The 17889-nt window shown below is 42.7% G+C and overlaps 1 long non-coding RNA gene across 1 annotated transcript in view; it reads left to right on the plus strand.

The window, feature by feature from the left end:
* The first annotated feature begins 5123 nt into the window (after window positions 1–5123).
* The window catches only part of LOC117049538, a 105438-nt gene continuing 92672 nt past the window's right edge, over window positions 5124–17889 (plus strand). The window contains exon 1 of the long non-coding RNA XR_004427001.1: window positions 5124–5222. This is a non-coding gene — a long non-coding RNA (uncharacterized LOC117049538). The remainder of the gene's footprint in view (window positions 5223–17889) is intronic.

Here is a 17889-nt window from a genome sequence, read left to right on the forward strand (position 1 = left end):
TCCTGGAGAAATGTGGTCAGACTACTGCCTGTCCATTTCCTACCAGGGTCAGAGACATTTTGTTACTGAAAGCTTAAAATCTGGACCATTTCATGTCCTAAAAGGATGCATGTGCCTGAAATCTCAGCAAAATCTGGTTATTTGGGGGAGCGCTAAATTGTCAGTGTCCAAATAGTTCCTAGTCCCAAACGGCTGGTAGAAGATTTGTAACAGAGTTTGAGCAGAACCATTGATCCCTATGGGCTACATCCTCTGGAGGATTGGGGAAAAGGGATACTGTACGTTGTACAAAAGATAACAATCATGAATGCATTTCTTTTCTAATCTTTAAAAGTATGTGTTTAGCAAATTTCCAGACATTTGAAAGCCACTGGAGTTATGCAGCGGCTGAACTGATGTGAAGGTATACGTGGGTGGATTTGGTGGGGACAGGTATATTTAAATTCACAAAATAAGATACTTTTCATCATCTCAGCATTGTCAGTCAGGTAAAAATTAACTCAATTATTTATCAGTCACACATCTGCTAATGAATCCTGACAGTCTAAATTGACTCTCTGTCAGGAACTCTGTCGCCAACTATTTTGTAATAACCAGCAATTACCCCAGAAGGACGTAGTCACTCTAGTCTTTATAAATGTAAAGCAAATGCTTTTTTATTTTTGTAATGCTTTCAATTCTAGGCTGCTATCAATTTAATTACATTTAATTAGTTTGACAATAAAGAGCCACTGCCTTAATTCCCCAGCCTGGTTCTTGAAATTCTATTCCTAAGAGAAATGACTCAGGCTGCTGATTAACAGCGGAATAGTTTTTTGCGTGGGATAGTGGATGTGGAGCCCACTCCTCATTTGCTGCCATCTCATTGTTCCATAACTAACACAACAAAAGCAAAAGTCTCTACATTCTTGTTTCCCGGACGCACTACACATTTTCTCCAGAAGCTATTGATTACTAGTGTGAGATGGGCACTTTGCAGTATGCTAAGTTTGAAGGAGTTTATAATCAATAAAAGAGTTCAAACTAATCATGTTCTAAAATCATGCCTAAAAACTAGGATACAGGGAAAGGGGGCGGGGGATAGCTTGAGGAATAAGACAGGAACAGAGCTAAGGCTCTAGTCCCATGGAAGGAAGGTAACCAGAAGTGCAAAAAAAAATATGGTCAGGCACGAGGCCAGTCCAGACGTTTGGCTGTAGGGGGTGAAAGTGGTACCCAAAGGAAAGGGAAGCCAACAAGAGCCACTTCTAGGAAGAGAAGGTGAGGTGGTCAGAAGAAGAAGGGAGTTTGTAGAGCTTTGTAGAAGTTTCAAGAATCAGAAGAAAAGAGGAAATGGCGAGGATAAACGGTTCATTTTGACACTGAGTTGCTGTGGATAGTGAGGGGAAAAGAATAGGAGATTCGGGACTGAGGCGGCCAAGGAAGAAGAAAAGAGCATCGCGTGGGGAAGAGAGAGAAGTGGTCTCCTCAGGAAATGGGGACATGACTGAGCTTAAAAGTAAACGCTAGGGGAAAGGGAGAAGAAAAAGTGGGAATTTGGCCAGTTGATGGACTTGCCAGAGATGGGAGATTTAATAATACAACCATAGAATGGTAGAATTGGAAGGGACTCTGAGGCTCATCTAGTCTAACTACCTGTAATGCAGGAATCTCAACTAAAGCATCCGTGGCAGATGGCCACCGAATCTTTGCAAAAAACAAAAACTCAAATGAAGGAGAGTCCACCACCTACTGAAGTTGTCCATTCCACTGTTGACCACCAGGAAGTTCTTCATGATGTTTAGTCAGAATCCCTTTCTTGTAACTTGAAGCCAGTGGTTTAGGTCCTACCCTCCACAGCAGAAGAAAACAAGCTTGCTCCATCTTCCACAGCTCTTTAGATATTTGAAGATGGCTATCATATATCCTCTCAGTCTCCTCTCATCCAGGCTAAACATACCCAACTCCCCCAACTGTTCCTCTGTGGCTTGGTTTCCAGACCCATGACCATCTTGGTTGCCCAATTTTCCTGTTCTGTGAGGTCAGGGAGAGAGAAAAGAGTGACATTTTAGGGGATCATATTTGGGGTTAACATTTCCAGAAAGGAGTCTAATGCTCTTTTGTTTACTTTGAATTTACAAATAATAATGGAAGATGGCATAGATTTGAGGATATATTAATTATAATTGATCCTCTACAGAGCCATGTGTGTGTGTGTGGGGGGGGTGGTTTAGCACAGAGAAAAAATGGCCAGTGCCTGCTTTTTTAAAACACGAGGCTTATACATAAAGAGCCCCAGTAGCAGAGTTAAAATCCCTTTTGTTAGGCAGATTTACTGAAGCACTGGAGTTGGTTTTTAAATCTTCTTTTGATAACGTTCCAGCTCCTGAAGGCAGCTGGCTCCCTTTCCCCCTTTTTCAATAAAACAGAGCACAGACTGCAAGGTTAGTTTAAAATGCTTTACTCACAGTTACTAGGTTTCAAACTTGCATTTTACTTAATAGCAGTGATAAGAAATGTATGTAAATGTTCTTTGTTGAAAATGCAGCAAAAGCTGCCTCTGAAACACATCTAAAGCAGAGAAACTATGTTAAAGCATATCTGCTCCGTTCCAGTGTTGCTTGAGAGAGATTGGAGAGACCAAGAAAAAGTCTCACTTCTTCCTCAAAGTTGAGTGTGACCTAGGCAAGTATTCTCTAGATATTTATAGCTCTATGGTCCTTAACTCCTTCATTTACTAACTAGCAGAAACATGCATTGTTAGGTTTGCCAGGCAATCTTCCACAAGATTCACGTTGAAGGAGACAGTAAGCAGTGGATTCACCAGGAGCGATTGCAACTCAACTTGTTTGGAGATGCCTGTGTGGATTCTTGTAGCAGGAGCAGGAGCTAAGATTTTATTATGATTTTATATGTCCAGGTTTTTTATTCAGGGTCTTTGGGGAGAGTCACAACAAAGGACTTATGCAGAGGTAAACAAAAGCATAAACTCTCCGCTACCTTAATGATAGGCACATAAATATGTCCATAGCAGCTGGAGGCCGATGAGAGGACAGAGAGTGAAGAACTGAGAGTTGGGCTTTTTCCTATCCTCCGGAATGCCTGGGAATCTCAACAAACCTGCCTAACTGGGTGTGGGGAGGGCAGCTGAGTGGGACATCGTGGGGGGCAGCCTGAGGAAGGAGCAGCCACCTTGGGCCTGCTCATAGAAGGCAAGTTTCCAGGAACTCTTGTCGTTGTGAGACTTTTGTGGCTGAGCTGAGAGCTTGTTTGGACCCTGGTGGCTGAAAGGGAAGGTGTGTCAGAAGGAAAATGAGTTGAGATTGGGATATAGATATAGATAGGCAATTTTGTTTTAATGTAACATTTTTATATGTTGTTGTTGTTCAGTCGTTCAGTCGTGTCCGACTCTTCGTGACTCCATGGACCAGAGCATGCCAGGCACGCCTATCCTTCACTGCCTCTCGCAGTTTGGCCAAACTCATGTTAGTAGCTTCGAGAACACTGTCCAACCATCTCATCCTCTGTCGTCCCCTTCTCCTTGTGCCCTCCATCTTTCCCAACATCAGGGTCTTTTCTAGGGAGTCTTCTCTTCTCATGAGATGGCCAAAGTACTGGAGCCTCAACTTCAGGATCTGTCCTTCTAGTGAGCACTCAGGGCCGATTTCTTTAAGGATGGATAGGTTTGATCTTCTTGCAGTCCATGGGACTCTCAAGAGTCTCCTCCAGCACCATAATTCAAAAGCATCAATTCTTCGGCGATCAGCCTTCTTGATGGTCCAGCTCTCACTTCCGTACATTACTACTGGGAAAACCATAGCTTTAACTATACGGACCTTTGTCGGCAAGGTGATGTCTTTGCTTTTTAAGATGCTGTCTAGGTTTGTAACTTGTATGTAACTATATGTAACTATATTATATGTAACATATAACTATATTATATGTAACTATATTTTAAAAATATTTAAGTTGTTGGTTGTTGCTTCAGCTTTTTGTACACTGCTTGGCGAGATATTTTTAAAATACATTAAGCAGTATAGAAATTAAGCAATCAAAAATAACCAATCAATATATAAGGGGTTTACATAAGTGACCCAAAGCAGTGAAACAGAGCACTGGCAGTGCAAAGCCAGTCCCAGCAGAACCTCTCCGCTAGCTCACTCTCAACACGAGAAGGTCTCCTTGAACCTTGATCTTGCTGCCGGCTGCAGAGAGAAAATTGTCTCTGTTCATTCACCTCAGCTCTACAGCAGTCTTCTCAAAATGGCTGCCTGTGACAAAAACTCTGTAAAAAAGAGAGAGAGAGGGAGAGGAAATTTTCAGTCCCCTTATATCAGAATGCCCTTGTGAAGTTTGCATCAGAAACTGGGCTTGATTTTGGGCCACTGCAAATTGGACATAATTTCCAAGAATCTGATAACTTCCATATTAGTTTCTGTATAATAATACAGAAAAGGGAGTTAGTCACTTTAGGGGAATATTGCACAAGCCAAAGAAAAAGTATCTTGCAGTGGCAGTAGGAGTTAATTTCATTCTCATCACGAGAGTACTCAGAGGGAATGGCGCCTTGCCTTAGCTCCTGTGTTATTTCCAATAAATATGGAAATAATGTCTCAGTACTTCAACCTGTTTGGAGATCTCATGGGAAATATCACAAGATTACGTGATGAATTTGAAATTAATCCACGGAACACACTCTAGTCCTGTTTCTGTGTTTGCTTGCAGGGGACAGTAAATACCTCTGTCCAAACTTGGCATTGCACTTTGCCTACAATAAACAGTATTTATTTACATAAATAATGGAAAAGTAGAAAATGTAGCTTTACAAAATCACTGGACAACATCACATGGCAGTGTGCTGGTTTTATTTCTCTATTTAGGCAGCCTTGTTACTGCATTGGCTAGCCTTCTTTTTTTTAACAGCTATTCCTGATTTGTTGGTTATTTCTAAGGTTGTGTGTATGTGTGTTTCACAACAAATAAATAAGAACTATAGGGGAAAAGAGAGAGAGAGAGAGAGAGAGAGAGAGAGGTTTTTGTATGAATATATGCTTCCAGGAGCTGATGGTAGGCCTATCTGTTCCTGTGTTGTTTCTGGTCTCACACACTTTTCTTAAGAAATGTTCTTTTTATTTCAGGTTTCACTGGAATCTCGGGCGGTTTCTCTTGCTGAATACAAAAAATAGATCTTGCTGAAAGTAACTGGCTGAGAATTATCTTCACCTTAGAGCCAGCATTGAAAAGTAAGTGGTCAGAATTATTCCTTCCAGCGATGACATTGAATATATTAGTACTGTTGCTGTTGTCACCGGCATTGTGAAATGTGTATCTGTTTCAAAGCACAGCAGTTATGCCCTTTTGAGTAAATTGCTCTGTATTGTTTGACAGAAAAATGAGGTATAAGTTTTAACCACCATCACCACCACTCCCTCCCCCCAAAAACATTTTTGCTTGCTTATAGGAGGCCTTGCTCAATTGAGGTCATCTTCCGATGGCACTGGACAACTAGCCAGGCTGGCCAAAATTAACCCCTCCCTTTCCCCTTTATGTTGGGAGGACTGTGGAAAGCTTGGTTCATTTATTCATGTTTGGCGAGAATGCCCTTACGTTACAAACTTTTGGGATAGAGTATTCTCCGTTATATCTGCAACTGCAGGCCAACCTCTTTCTCCAAATCCTGCCTTTGCCCAAATATCTTTGGACAAACTTAGTCTCCACCCTGTGCTCCATTGAACTAGTAGGCTTCCTACTGACCGCACCACTATTAGCGATAGCTCAGCAATGGAAGAACCAGACTGAAATACCCTTGAAGGTATGGGAAAAGAATATCTGGGATACAGCAATGTCTGAGCATCTCATCAGAGACAGGAGGGCAATTGAAAGGCATAACAAATAGAGACACCTACCTTTTTTATTATGTTGATGGCCAAAATCAAGACCTTCTTGTTAAGTTGTGGGTGGACACAGCAGACGACACAGTGATTTCCAAGCAGCTCTTGTTTATTCTCAGGCTGGAACAGAAGTGAGCTGAAGGCCTCAGCAGCCTGCTTATATAGAACTCAGCTACAAAGCAACAGTAACAACTTTCTGTAGTTAACCAATCCCTGAACGTCACTTTACAATCCCTCTTTTGCATATGCTGACCTGAGTGAAAACTGCAGCAGAATGAACTATATACACACACCCCTAGTGGCCTAGGGTGAGAACTTCAATACATAACACTTCTTATCCCAACCACTCAATATTCTCAATGGAGGGTTTACATAAAGTAATATGTTTGAATGCTGAATGTGTAAGTGTACAGTATATCCAGAGTCAATGGATAAAACAGTCACTGCTGGATAAGTGTTGTATTTGTGTAAAAACCAGTACAAAATTGTTTAAGAACCACCACCACCTCTTAATGGAAGATGCACATTGTAAAAAAAAAATGGTTTTGGACAACTACACAATGTTTCCAGGGTTTTATTATCTTACGGCTGAAATAACCAGAAAAGTAGAAAAAATGTGGCTGGTTTTGAGTGAATTCTTTGCCGCAGAACGGCTTGCAGTCGTGGTATTGCTCAGCTCACTCCTCTTGTGTATGCTAATTTGCCCTTCCAAGCATTTTTATGCCAAGCTGCCTTGTATGTTTGTTTCAACAACAATGGCATTTTGGAGTGAAAAGGAAATCGTGCTTGTTTCCCCATTATAGCGCAAAGATTAAAAGCAAACCTATGCATATTTTCCCCAATCAAATTTGAGTCTTCTGTCTGTAGGCAACAGACATTCTGTTACAAATGGGGCGAAACCCATGTTGAATTGCACTGATAAAAACATCTCTGCAAAAAAGGATCTTGTGAATAAGGTTGCAGTTCCCCTAGTTCAGTTTCATGTGCTATATGTGGTTGTCTCCCATACTTTTGCAAACATAACAAACAGAAGATTATTTAGAGCAGAAAGAAACCCAAAAGTAAATGAAAAGGCAGGGATTGACGGCCTCCTTGGAAAGCCTGCAAGAACAGGTTATTTTTAGTTGTTGACAGCTTTCAGATGCCTTTAGGGTGCTGTAGGGAAGAGGAAGACCAAATGTGCCAAGGAGTCATGGATCTATGTTGCAGAGAAACAGATTTAGGATGGCAGTGAGAAAATGCTGCATGTTAAAATGAAAACAGAATGCATTATGCAAGGTTGCAAATGGGAATGGCACGTTTTATTTTTAGTAATTAAAAAATGTAAGATTTTGTTTTCTGATTAGTTTTAGTGAATAATGAAAACTAGCATATGTTTTTAAATAAAGGGGCCGCACAGAACTATAGTTCAGTAGTGGGTGGAGCACTTGGGTCTAGCTGATCATGTTGCTCAGCTCTTATTTATTGCATTTTGCTCGTTCTTTCCCACACTTTACCCTATGTCCCAAAAAGGTAAAGGTAAAGGTAAAGGGACCCCTGACCATTAGGTCCAGTCGTGTCCGAATCTAGGGTTGTGGCGCTCATCTCGCATTATTGGCCGAGGGAGCCGGCGTACAGCTTCCGGGTCATATGGCCAGCATGACTAAGCCGTTTCTGGCAAACCAGAGCAGCACACGAAAACGCCGTTTACCTTCCTGCTGGAGCGGTACCTATTTATCTACTTGCACTTTGACATGCTTTCGAACTGCTAGGTTGGCAGGAGCTGGGACTGAGCAACGGGAGCTCACCCCGTCGTGGGGATTCGAACTGCCGACCTTCTGATCAGCAAGCCCTAGGCTCTGTGGTTTAACCCACAGCACCCCCCCCCCCCCCGTGACTATCAGGCAGGCAGGGAGCACACCGGCTGTTCCCACATTTGGGGCAGGAGCCCCCACACCATCCCTACAAGACAAACTGCTGGCCAACTAGCTCTGCTTTGCCTAGTAAGGATCTCAAAGAAGAGTTTGGATTTGATATCCCGCTTTATCACTACCCGAAGGAGTCTCAAAGCGGCTAACATTCTCCTCTCCCTTCCTCCCCCACAACAAACATTCTGTGAGGTGAGTGGGGCTGAGAGACTTCAAAGAAATGTGACTAGCCCAAGGTCACCCAGCAGCTGCATGTGGAGGAGCGGAGACGCGAACCCGGTTCCCCAGATTACGAGTCTACAGCTCTTAACCACTACACCACACTGGCTCCCACTAAGCAGGTCAAGGATTGTTCTAGCCCTCTGTTCTCTGCCTCTCCTGTGAATTCACAGGATGAACAACTCAGGCTCCAAATATCTGGAAGGCCACCTCCTTCCACACAGACCCTCCTTAAGATTGGCAGAGGTGGCCGTAGAGGACATTCTCTGTGGCTGCCCCTAAGCCGTTGAACTCCCTCCCCACAGAGGTGCATCAGGCATTTCAATATAAAGCTGTAGCCGAATGCTGAAGACACACCTCTTTGCTCCAGCTTTCGGCCCTTGAGATGTATATTTTAGGACCAGCCTTATTTCTGTTTTTAACATGTTGTTTAATGGTTGTAACCTGCCCTAGGACCCTGGGGTGAAAGGTGAAGGATGGGGGAATCAGCGTGTGATTTCCTTCACCGTAGGCAACCATTTTGTTGAAGAAATCAGGCAGCTGCTCTACATTATCGGTGAATGGGGCAGGCGTGTGTGTTAAACAGACGTTGTTTCTCCCATCATGTTTGGCTTGGCTGTAATAAATTACAGACAAAGGAAGGGGACAGTAATGAAGCCATGTGAGTGCTGTGGCTTTAGCTGGAGGGGGAGGCCAGCTTTTGTAGCCTGGAGAATGATGGCTCAGGCAGGTGGTGACCTGGGACCAGACTCCCTCACTGGCATAGAGCTTGCTAGCTAATTACTTGTTTTATGTACACCCCATTCTTCCTGCCGAGGGCAACGATGTTTTCCCTTCTCTTTGGCCTACCTTACGGTGTGTAAGCTGCAGGAGGGGGAAACAATTCCTGCTTTCAGCCTTCGTCCACACCAGTATTATTTATTGCACTGCACATCGGGGTCTGAATAGTGTTGCTGAAGAAAGAGATGATTATATAGGATGCCATTGTCAGCATGTTTACAAGGTCAGTGTGTCAGCTCATTATTAAAGGAAATTAAGGTTAACAACGAGGAAATCAAGGATAACAAAGAAAGCCCAGGTGCGTCCACTTTCATAGGCCTTGGAGAGGATCCAAAGGAGCGATAAGCTCATGCGAGTAAAATCATGCATGCAAGCCATGGGCATCATAATTAACACAAAACTGTGTTGTTTTTGTGGGAATGTTGAGGGATGTGGGAGAGGATATATTGTTTTAGATATCCTATCCCAACTTGCGTTTACAAGCTCAATAATATCAGCAGAGCTAACATTCCCTTTTTACCTCACACGCACAGCGGATAGTTTGCATAGACTCGCTAGAGTCATAAAAATGTTGTCCTGGTGTCTTCCCCTTTTTATCCCTCTTTCAATAAGACACTTCACAGTCTTCGGTCAAGTGAAAAACATTTACTCACAAGTAATCATCTAGTCACATACAGGATCCTAGAGGCAGGCTTAAAAGTTGCTAAACAATATACATGTGGTGACTTTCTCCTTATGAGAGAAAGTCCCCCTTTTCTACTCTTGGCCTAGTGCCAACGGTACATTTTTAGTAATGCTGCTTTTAAACTGTCAGAGAGAGAGATCAACACGACAACTGACCAGCGACAAATGGAGCCCGGCCTGAGCTACAGTTGGCCGCTCCCAACTGTGGAGTTCGCTCCCAACTGTAGAGTTCCATATAAGGAAGTTTTGTCTCAGTCCAGGAAGACAGGAAGTTCCGGCTTGAGGACTGAGACAACCTTCTAGAAAAAGTTGGGTTTGACTGCCCCTGTTCTTTTTACATCCCACAGTTGTTGTTGTTGTTGTTGTTGTTGTTGTTTGGTGCTATTTTAGTGCCTTGAGTGCAAACAATGTAGTAAACATCTGTTGAAAAGATGGTAGTGATACCATGCTTGAATTTTCATACTTTTCCGTCTTGCAGGCCAATCTTGGCCCCTTTGGGGTTCAGTTTGGCCCCTCTGGTTCTTTTCCCCAAACCACACACCCACTAGCCCAATACCTGACTTCATTGGTGATGTCAGATTATGGGCAGGATGACAGGGTTTAATCCTGCATGGGCTACACTGCCCAGTTCTCAGCTGGGAACAGGACCAGGCAGCCTAGGCAGCAGGATTTCATCTCTGCTCATCAGCTCATCATTTAAAGGAGAAGCACAGCACCATTTGAAACAGCCTACCCCCTCCTTTCAAGAGGAGGAGAGACTCGTTCAAAGTGTCACTTTAAGTCAGTCACTGAGCTTCCAATGTTTGCAAAGTGTCCTTTGAACTATCCTTTTCCTCCCCCACCCCTTTGCAAGGAGACTTTGCAAAACAATGGAGGGGTGTTTGACAGGTGGGCAGCCCTGAGACACCAATTCTTTTTTAAAAAATTAGATTTTTTTTTCTTTTAAAAAATCCATAATACAAAAAAATTTCAGCTACAAAACCGACAAATTGAATAAGTAGGAGTCCTCTCTTAAAAGTATTTCCCAGCCCTTACAACCTGCATAGGTCACTAGCTCCTTCCAGGTCTCACTTGGGATCTTTACTTTCTCTCTCTTCCTCTCACTCTGGGAGAACAATACCTCCCGGTCTCTCATCCAGGGTCCTCCCGCCAACCATCTACCACCCCCATGAGTATACAATCTCTGGACCTCCAAAGAACTCCAAAGAAAATAGAAGAAGAAGAAGAAAGGCAAAGAAAGAAAAAAGTGAGAAAAGAGAGATAGAGAAAATAAAAAAGACAAAAGCAGAAGAATGTGGGGATAGCCAGCAGATGGGACGAACGGTAATCCCGGAGTTCCTGCTCCCACCGCGTCGTGAAAGGGTCCGCTGGCTATGATCTGAAGGTAGTTGTCGTGAGTTCTGAAGGTTGCTGAAGGTTTCCGAAGGTTTTCTGCAGGTATCTGGAAGTTCCGAAGATTCCGGAGGTCTCCGGAGAAGAAGATAGGCTAAGCTAGGTAGCGGCCAAAACTTAGAAGGCCAAATAAAAGTTTTTTTTTTTTTTTAAATGAAATAAATACTAAGAGACTGCAGTCAATGGTGAAGAAGCTCTCAACTGCTCTGTGCGGCTGGTTTTACTTTCGGTTTCTCTTTGGCTTGTCTCGCACTGATGTTCTCTCTGGCTTGTCTCGCGCGTTCTCCACACACGCTACAGAGAGCGGAGGCTATTTATTAAGGAATCAAACATCGTCATAACATTTACATGAACCAATCACAACCTTGTCTCTATGCTAGTTTCAAGGCGGCAAACTCCCTGCTGGATCCTTTGCCCTTTCTTCCTAACGCGGAAGGTTACTTTAAAGTAGACACAAACAAACAGGTGCAGTAGCACCTTAAAAACATATTCCAACAGAATAAAGATTAGGAAGATACAGAAAGAAGAAACTTTCCCTGCTAGGTAGAATTTCAGCCGTTAAAATGAATGGATGCTGTTTTTATTCTAATCAATTCTGATTGTAAATAAGGCAAGCTGCTTCAAAGAATGGAAAAAGGATATTTCTAAATTTACCTGGCAGGGGGAAAAGCCAAGAAATAAATAAAAAATCTTGATAGATACAAAAAGAAGATGGGGCTTTGCCCTGCCAGACTTGCAATTGTATTATGAAGTAGCTTGTTTTTGTTGGTTAAAAGAATGGATTGTATTGGACAATGGAGACATTTTGTACTTGGAAACCCATGACTCCAAAAGCTATGGAGGTGAGGGACTGGCTAGGAGAATTCCACTCTTTCTAGTGCCTTATTCTGTAGCATAGTCCTGGGGAAACTGCTTTTACAGTATTTTGATTCTCTTCCATACAAATAGTCTCATAGATAAATACGCAATTGATGCTCTAGTATTACTGTGGTCTTGGCCACACCACATGCACCCATTTACTGGCCTTATTGTGTCCCTCATGTCCCAGCTTTTGCAATGGATCCCTTTGTCAGGGCACCATAGAGTAATCTGGCTGAATTCCCGAAAGGTCAAAATGGCTCTATTTTCATGAATGTCAGAAGCTGTCCATTCTGTCCACAGACTACAGAAAACATTCGTTGGCTGAGAATTCATTCCACACTTCCCACAGTTCTGCAGACTGAATTTTAATAGCGGAGATGTTCAAAGCCCTGAGCTGACCTTGTTGAGACATAACGGGTATATACTGAAACCTCATTATAGTGGAATCATCAGGGAAGTAAAGAAATCTAGTTTCAGATATTTCTTGTTCTGCCCTTTGTGATAAAGGGGGGGGGGGGCGACTGAGTAATAAGATTCCAGCAGAATTGTGTTCTGGCTGCAATGTTTTCTCTGCATGTCTTGGTTTTTTAAAGGCCTTTTAAAATGGTCCTGTGGAAATAAGCATTTCGTGTTCAGCAGCTTCCATTGATGTGATCTTCTGGTGGAGTTCTGATGTGTCTTGCATTGCAGGCCACATTTACTTTGGAAAAAAATCCTTTCTCAAAAGGTCTTTTCCATGACAAGGATTGCATCTGTTTAGAAATGAGAAATCATACTTAAGTACGAAGTCCAGTTATTTGCGGGGGGTGGGGGAGGCTTTTCCAGCGCTCTTCTATGCAGGCCTGTGGTTTTTCTAAATTTATTTTTGTCTTGATAAGGATATGTATCCCAGTCAGCATTTTGAAAAAGTCAGAGGCAGAAACAGATTCCATAATGCTTTGGATAGAACTGAGACACACTTAAACTGAAAAATACAATATATTGTGATCCCCAGTGGTATTGCCATAATGTTGTTGTTGTTGTTGTTGTTCAGTCTTTCAGTCGTGTCCGACTCTTTGTGACCCCATGGACCAAAGCACGCCAGGCACGCCTATCTTTCACTGCCTCCCGCAGTTTGGCCAAACTCATGCTAGTCACTTCGAGAACACTGTCCAACCATCTCATCCTCTGTCTTCCCCTTCTCCTTGTGCCCTCCATCTTTCCCAACATCAGGGTCTTTTCTAGGGAGTCTTCTCTTCTCATGAGGTGGCCAAAGTACTGGAGCCTCAACTTCAGGATCTGTCCTTCCAGTGAGCACTTAGGGCTGATTTCTTTAAGGATGGATAAGTTTGATCTTTTTGCAGTCCATGGGACTCTCAAGAGTCTCCTCCAGCACCAGAATTCAAAAGCATCAATTCTTCGGCGATCAGCCTTCTTTAAGGTATAAAGGTTCCATAAGGTAGAAAGAATCAAATTTGATTAAAAAAAAGATTGGGCTTGCCTCACAATAGTGGAGGGGGGGCATAACTTATTAGTAGGGGACATGTTTCACAAGTAGAAGGTCCCAGATCCAATCCCTGTGATCTACAGGCAGGGCTGGGAGAGATCCCTGTCTGAAATTACTGAGGTAGATGAAGTAAAGGATTTACTCAGCACCAGACAGCTTCATAGTGGCACCCCAACTCCCTCCGATTGGAAATAAGGTTGTCCCTACCAGTACTTACATTTCAATGGCGACGGAAGGTGTGTGCCTCTCCCCATCCCCGGTCTTTGGGGATGAACAGGAGAACAAGGCTGAATGACTACCATAGGAAGCTATCTCAGACTGAGTTGGGTCCATCTAGCTTAGCACTGTCCACATTGAATGGAAGAGGCTCTCCATGATTTCAGGCAGGGCTCAATCCTGCACGCAGAACACATGGTCTCCTAAGCTTTGGGCCTCACCAGATTCCAAGATGTTCTCATTCTGCGGTGTAATACATTTTAATTCTATTTTTAAATTGTTGCATCGGGATTTGATATGCTTATCTATACACTTTAAAATTTCTCTCTCCTCCCGGGGATTTGATGAATTCAGAACTGATGAATTCTGATTGAATTCTGGATGAAATGTTCTTTTTGTTGGTTTTTTTCTGCTGCGTTTGTTCATCGAATGGTTTTATTGGGATGTATTTTTTTTTTGTATGTTATGCCTTTTTGTGTGTTAATCTTTTTTAAACAGACTGCTGTCTGTAATGATCAAATGAACAAATAAATATACTGCCCGGAGATCTATATAGCTGAAGTCTTCCATCATCCCTAGCTAACAGGACCAGTGGTCAGGGATGATGGGAATTGTGGTCCCAAAACAGCTGGAGGGCCAAGTTTGCCCATCCCTGGCTGAAAGGCAGTCTAGGAATAAAATGAAATAATCTTCTTCCTATAATAATTAAAACCAAGATAAAATTATCCTTGAGGAATGTGACTGAAGGACAACACCGACAAGATTGACTGTTTTTAAACAATCTTAACTTTTAAAAAACTAGTATCCAAGTTTAACTGTCCTCTAATTCATATACAAGCTGATTAAAACAACTGCTGGCATAAAGGTACACACACCATTGTCCCATACAAGATACAAATACAGTATCCAGAAAAGCTTCCTGCGGTACATCTGGTTTTCTAATCTGTTGGCTACTTTTCAGATTTGGATGGGAAAAGCCCATACGGCTAACTATGATAATTAAATCCTCTCTCAGACAGCTCAACTAATATTTCACACAATAGCTGCAGTGTAAAAACCCTGGTAATTCCCAGACCTGGTCATGTAATTGGATTAAAAATCTTGTTAATTATTAATTATTTTTGAAAGCAGCTGCTTTTTGAAGTTTGGTGCCTTCTGGTGACTGGCTGTTACCCTTTTCCCTTCCTGCTAATGCAAATAGCCAAGAAGTAGTGAAGCTTCCTCTGAGTTCTCACACCCACATTTCAGTTTGGATAGCTGTGTTATCCAAACAGCTGCGCCTCTTAAACCTTCCACGCTAATTCAGCTGAACAGAGAGCAGGGTGGACACAAGAGTAATGTTTAGCAAACAGTGAGCAGACTCAACAGGAAGGTCTCCTGCACATATGAAAGTATTGGCATGCTCTTCCACAGCCCCCTTTTAATAAGTTTTTCACATGAGAACCTCATGGACATTTGTACCTATCCAAATATCTTAAGTGGACTTCTTTTAACCTTTGACTCTTTTCTTTTAGAGGATTGGGGACAAAGAATGCTCCAGTAGCCTTTAACGGCAACCATTTGTTGCATAAAGCATTTCTGAGGTGTTACATCACTAGAAACGCCCTCTTCAGCTGTTGTTCTTCGGTTTGTGGGTTTTGTTTTCCCAGAAATAGTGAAAAAAAACTTCCCAGGCTAGAGGCCCTCTGCGAGTTTGTCTCAAAGCAGCAGTCAAATTCACCGCAGTGTCAGGGGCTGGCTGGACACTGAAGAGCGATGGCTGGATATTGAGGAGAGGGCACCAGGAGAAGCAGGGGTGGAGACTGACACGGAAGAAGGGATCTTGAAGAGGGAGGAGCAGAAGCGCGCAGAAGCTGAGGTCGGGAGGGTGGCCGATCTGTGGCTGCAACTGCCTCATCAGAGAGCCGGTGTGGTGTAGTGGTTAAGAGCGGCAGACTCGTAATCTGGTGAACCGGGTTCGCGTCTCCGCTCCTCCACATGCAGCTGCTGGGTGATCTTGGTCTAGTCACACTTCTTTGAAGTCTCTCAGCCCCACTCACCTCACAGAGTGTTTGTTGTGGGGGAGGAAGGGAAAGGAGATTGTTAGCCACTTTGAGACTCCTTAGGATAGTGATAAAGCGGGATATCAAATCCAAACTCTTCTTCATCATCATCATCATCATCATCATCAGCGCATCTAGGGGTAGCTGAGCGTTGTAGGACGGATAGACTGAAGCCTTTCCCTGACTTGTAAGTGTATGTTTCACTATAAAGAGTTAATTCCTTTCTCTCGACATCCTTTGTCTGACAGCGCTATGACAAACAGGTATCTGAAGCTCCTGAAGGTTCAAAGAGGACCAACAGGGTGTCTCTTGATATAACTCTCTCTTTATATAACAAATCCATCCCATTTGTGTCCCGCCTTTTCTCCAAGGGGCTCATTGAGACATTTATGGGGAGTTATTCCCCTTCATCCTCTCAATGGCCATCTAAGGTAGACAAGGTAGAGACACATCAGCTAATGGTCACCCAGGGTGTAGAGAAGAATATGTGACTTAGATTTTGGATGTCAAGGAGATGAGTAATTATATAACATTTTGGAACATCTGAAGGCAGCCCTATATAGGGAAGCTTTTTAAGATTTATTGTTTTGCTATGTTTTTATATATGTTGGAAGCTGCCCAGAGTGGCTGGGGCAACCCAGTCAGATGGTCCGGATACAAATTCTTCTTCTTCTTCTTCTTCTTCTTCTTCTTCTTCTTCTTCTTCTTCTTCTTCTTCTCAGCTCTGTCCCAGATTACTACCATGGTGTGATCTTTTGATAAGCCAATGATTCTGTTGCCCTTTTAAAAATGGCAATAACAAGCCTAATAACTTCCCGTACAGGAGGCTTGTGATTGTAAAATGGACAGTAGTGGTGTAGGTTCTGAATTAGGCCACTTGTACCGTGCAGCAGTAAATAAGATCCTTTCTTTCAACTATTTTAACATCTTTGGAGTAGTGTGAAATCTATTTTGCATTTAAGTGGTTCATTTTGCGGCTGATTTTAATTGGGACACATTAAGACAGGAGCAAGATGGCTTTTAAGAAACCATCTGGAAAAGGTACGCCCAGCCCTTCCTTTGACATCTGTTTAGTGGCTGGGGGAGGGACATCAGCTTGTCAGTTGTTACCAATCTACCAACCCCGTGCAGCAACAGTTTTGAATTCAACAGGAACAGAACTTAAGAAGAACTGGGGGTGGGAAGAGAAGATAAAATATAAGAACAATATGTAGAATATGAGGGAAAATGAGAAATGTGAACAATTTCTTTTGATATATATAAAGTACTTTCCCCCATAGATATAATAGCTAGAACTGGTTTCACAGCAATGAGAAATGTGTTGGCATTTATCTATCTTTGTGGAATGATGAATCTGCACTGTCCCTTCTGGAAGGTTTTATTAGTTTAAGCTTCATTTCCTCTGGTGAACAAAGAGGCTGAACCTGGACTTAAAGGCTTGCCGTAAGAAAGTCACCTCTATAATTTCCTGTGGATAAATCATGACAGGCACTTACAGTATGTTCTTGTCTTCAAACTTGTCCCGGAGCTGTAGAAACAAATGCTCATGGGTTTGTGTGCCGCCCCAGGGATTCTGATGTCCCAGTAACCAAGACTTCCCTGCTCCTTGAAACCTCATGGATTACAGGTGAGACTTGAAAAATTAGAATATCGTGGAAAAGTCCATTTATGTAAGCAATTGTTTTCATTAGCTAATGGAGTTTAATATATGAGATAGACTCTTGACATGCAAAGCCAGATATGTCAAGCCTTTATTTGTTATAATTGTGATGATTATGGCATCCAGCTGATGAAAACCCCAAAGTTGAAATTGTTAATTTGGGGTTCTCACCAGCTGTACGCCATAATCATCACAATTATAACAAATGAAGGCTTGACATATCTCACTTTGCATGTCACGAGTCTATCTCATATATTAGTTTCACCTTTTGAGTTGAATTACTGAAAGAAATGAACCTTTCCATGATATTGTAATTTTTCGAGTTTCACCTGTACATTTGCAAATATCCTTAAATCGACTCTTTTGGTGTGCCATAGCTCTTCTGGTTTTGGATATCACAATATAATGCAAAGGGGGGCTAATCCCCAGTTCAGGAGTCTGAGACAGCTCCAAGCCAATTTTCTTGCGCCCCCCCCCCCCAAGACGTACTGATTTGGGAAACAGGAGCAAAAGGATTTTCTAAAAAAGCAGACACAGTGGTGCAGTGGAGAGAGGGCACCAATTTCCCCCTCCTAGGTCATCAAATTGATAATCTGATGAGTAGAAAGGGGGAAATAACCCCCACTCCTCAGCTGAGAAGGGGGACTGTGTGTTGCACATGTGTGTATGCGGGTAGGAGTAGCTGCACCCACTTTTTGCTATCCCCACTGTAAAGCATTCTCCTGCTAGGAATCACCTTCCTTCCAAGATGGTTACACATGTAGAATTACTA

This window comes from Lacerta agilis, chromosome 7, assembly GCF_009819535.1.
Source record: "Lacerta agilis isolate rLacAgi1 chromosome 7, rLacAgi1.pri, whole genome shotgun sequence".
Taxonomy (NCBI): Eukaryota; Metazoa; Chordata; class Lepidosauria; order Squamata; family Lacertidae; genus Lacerta; species Lacerta agilis.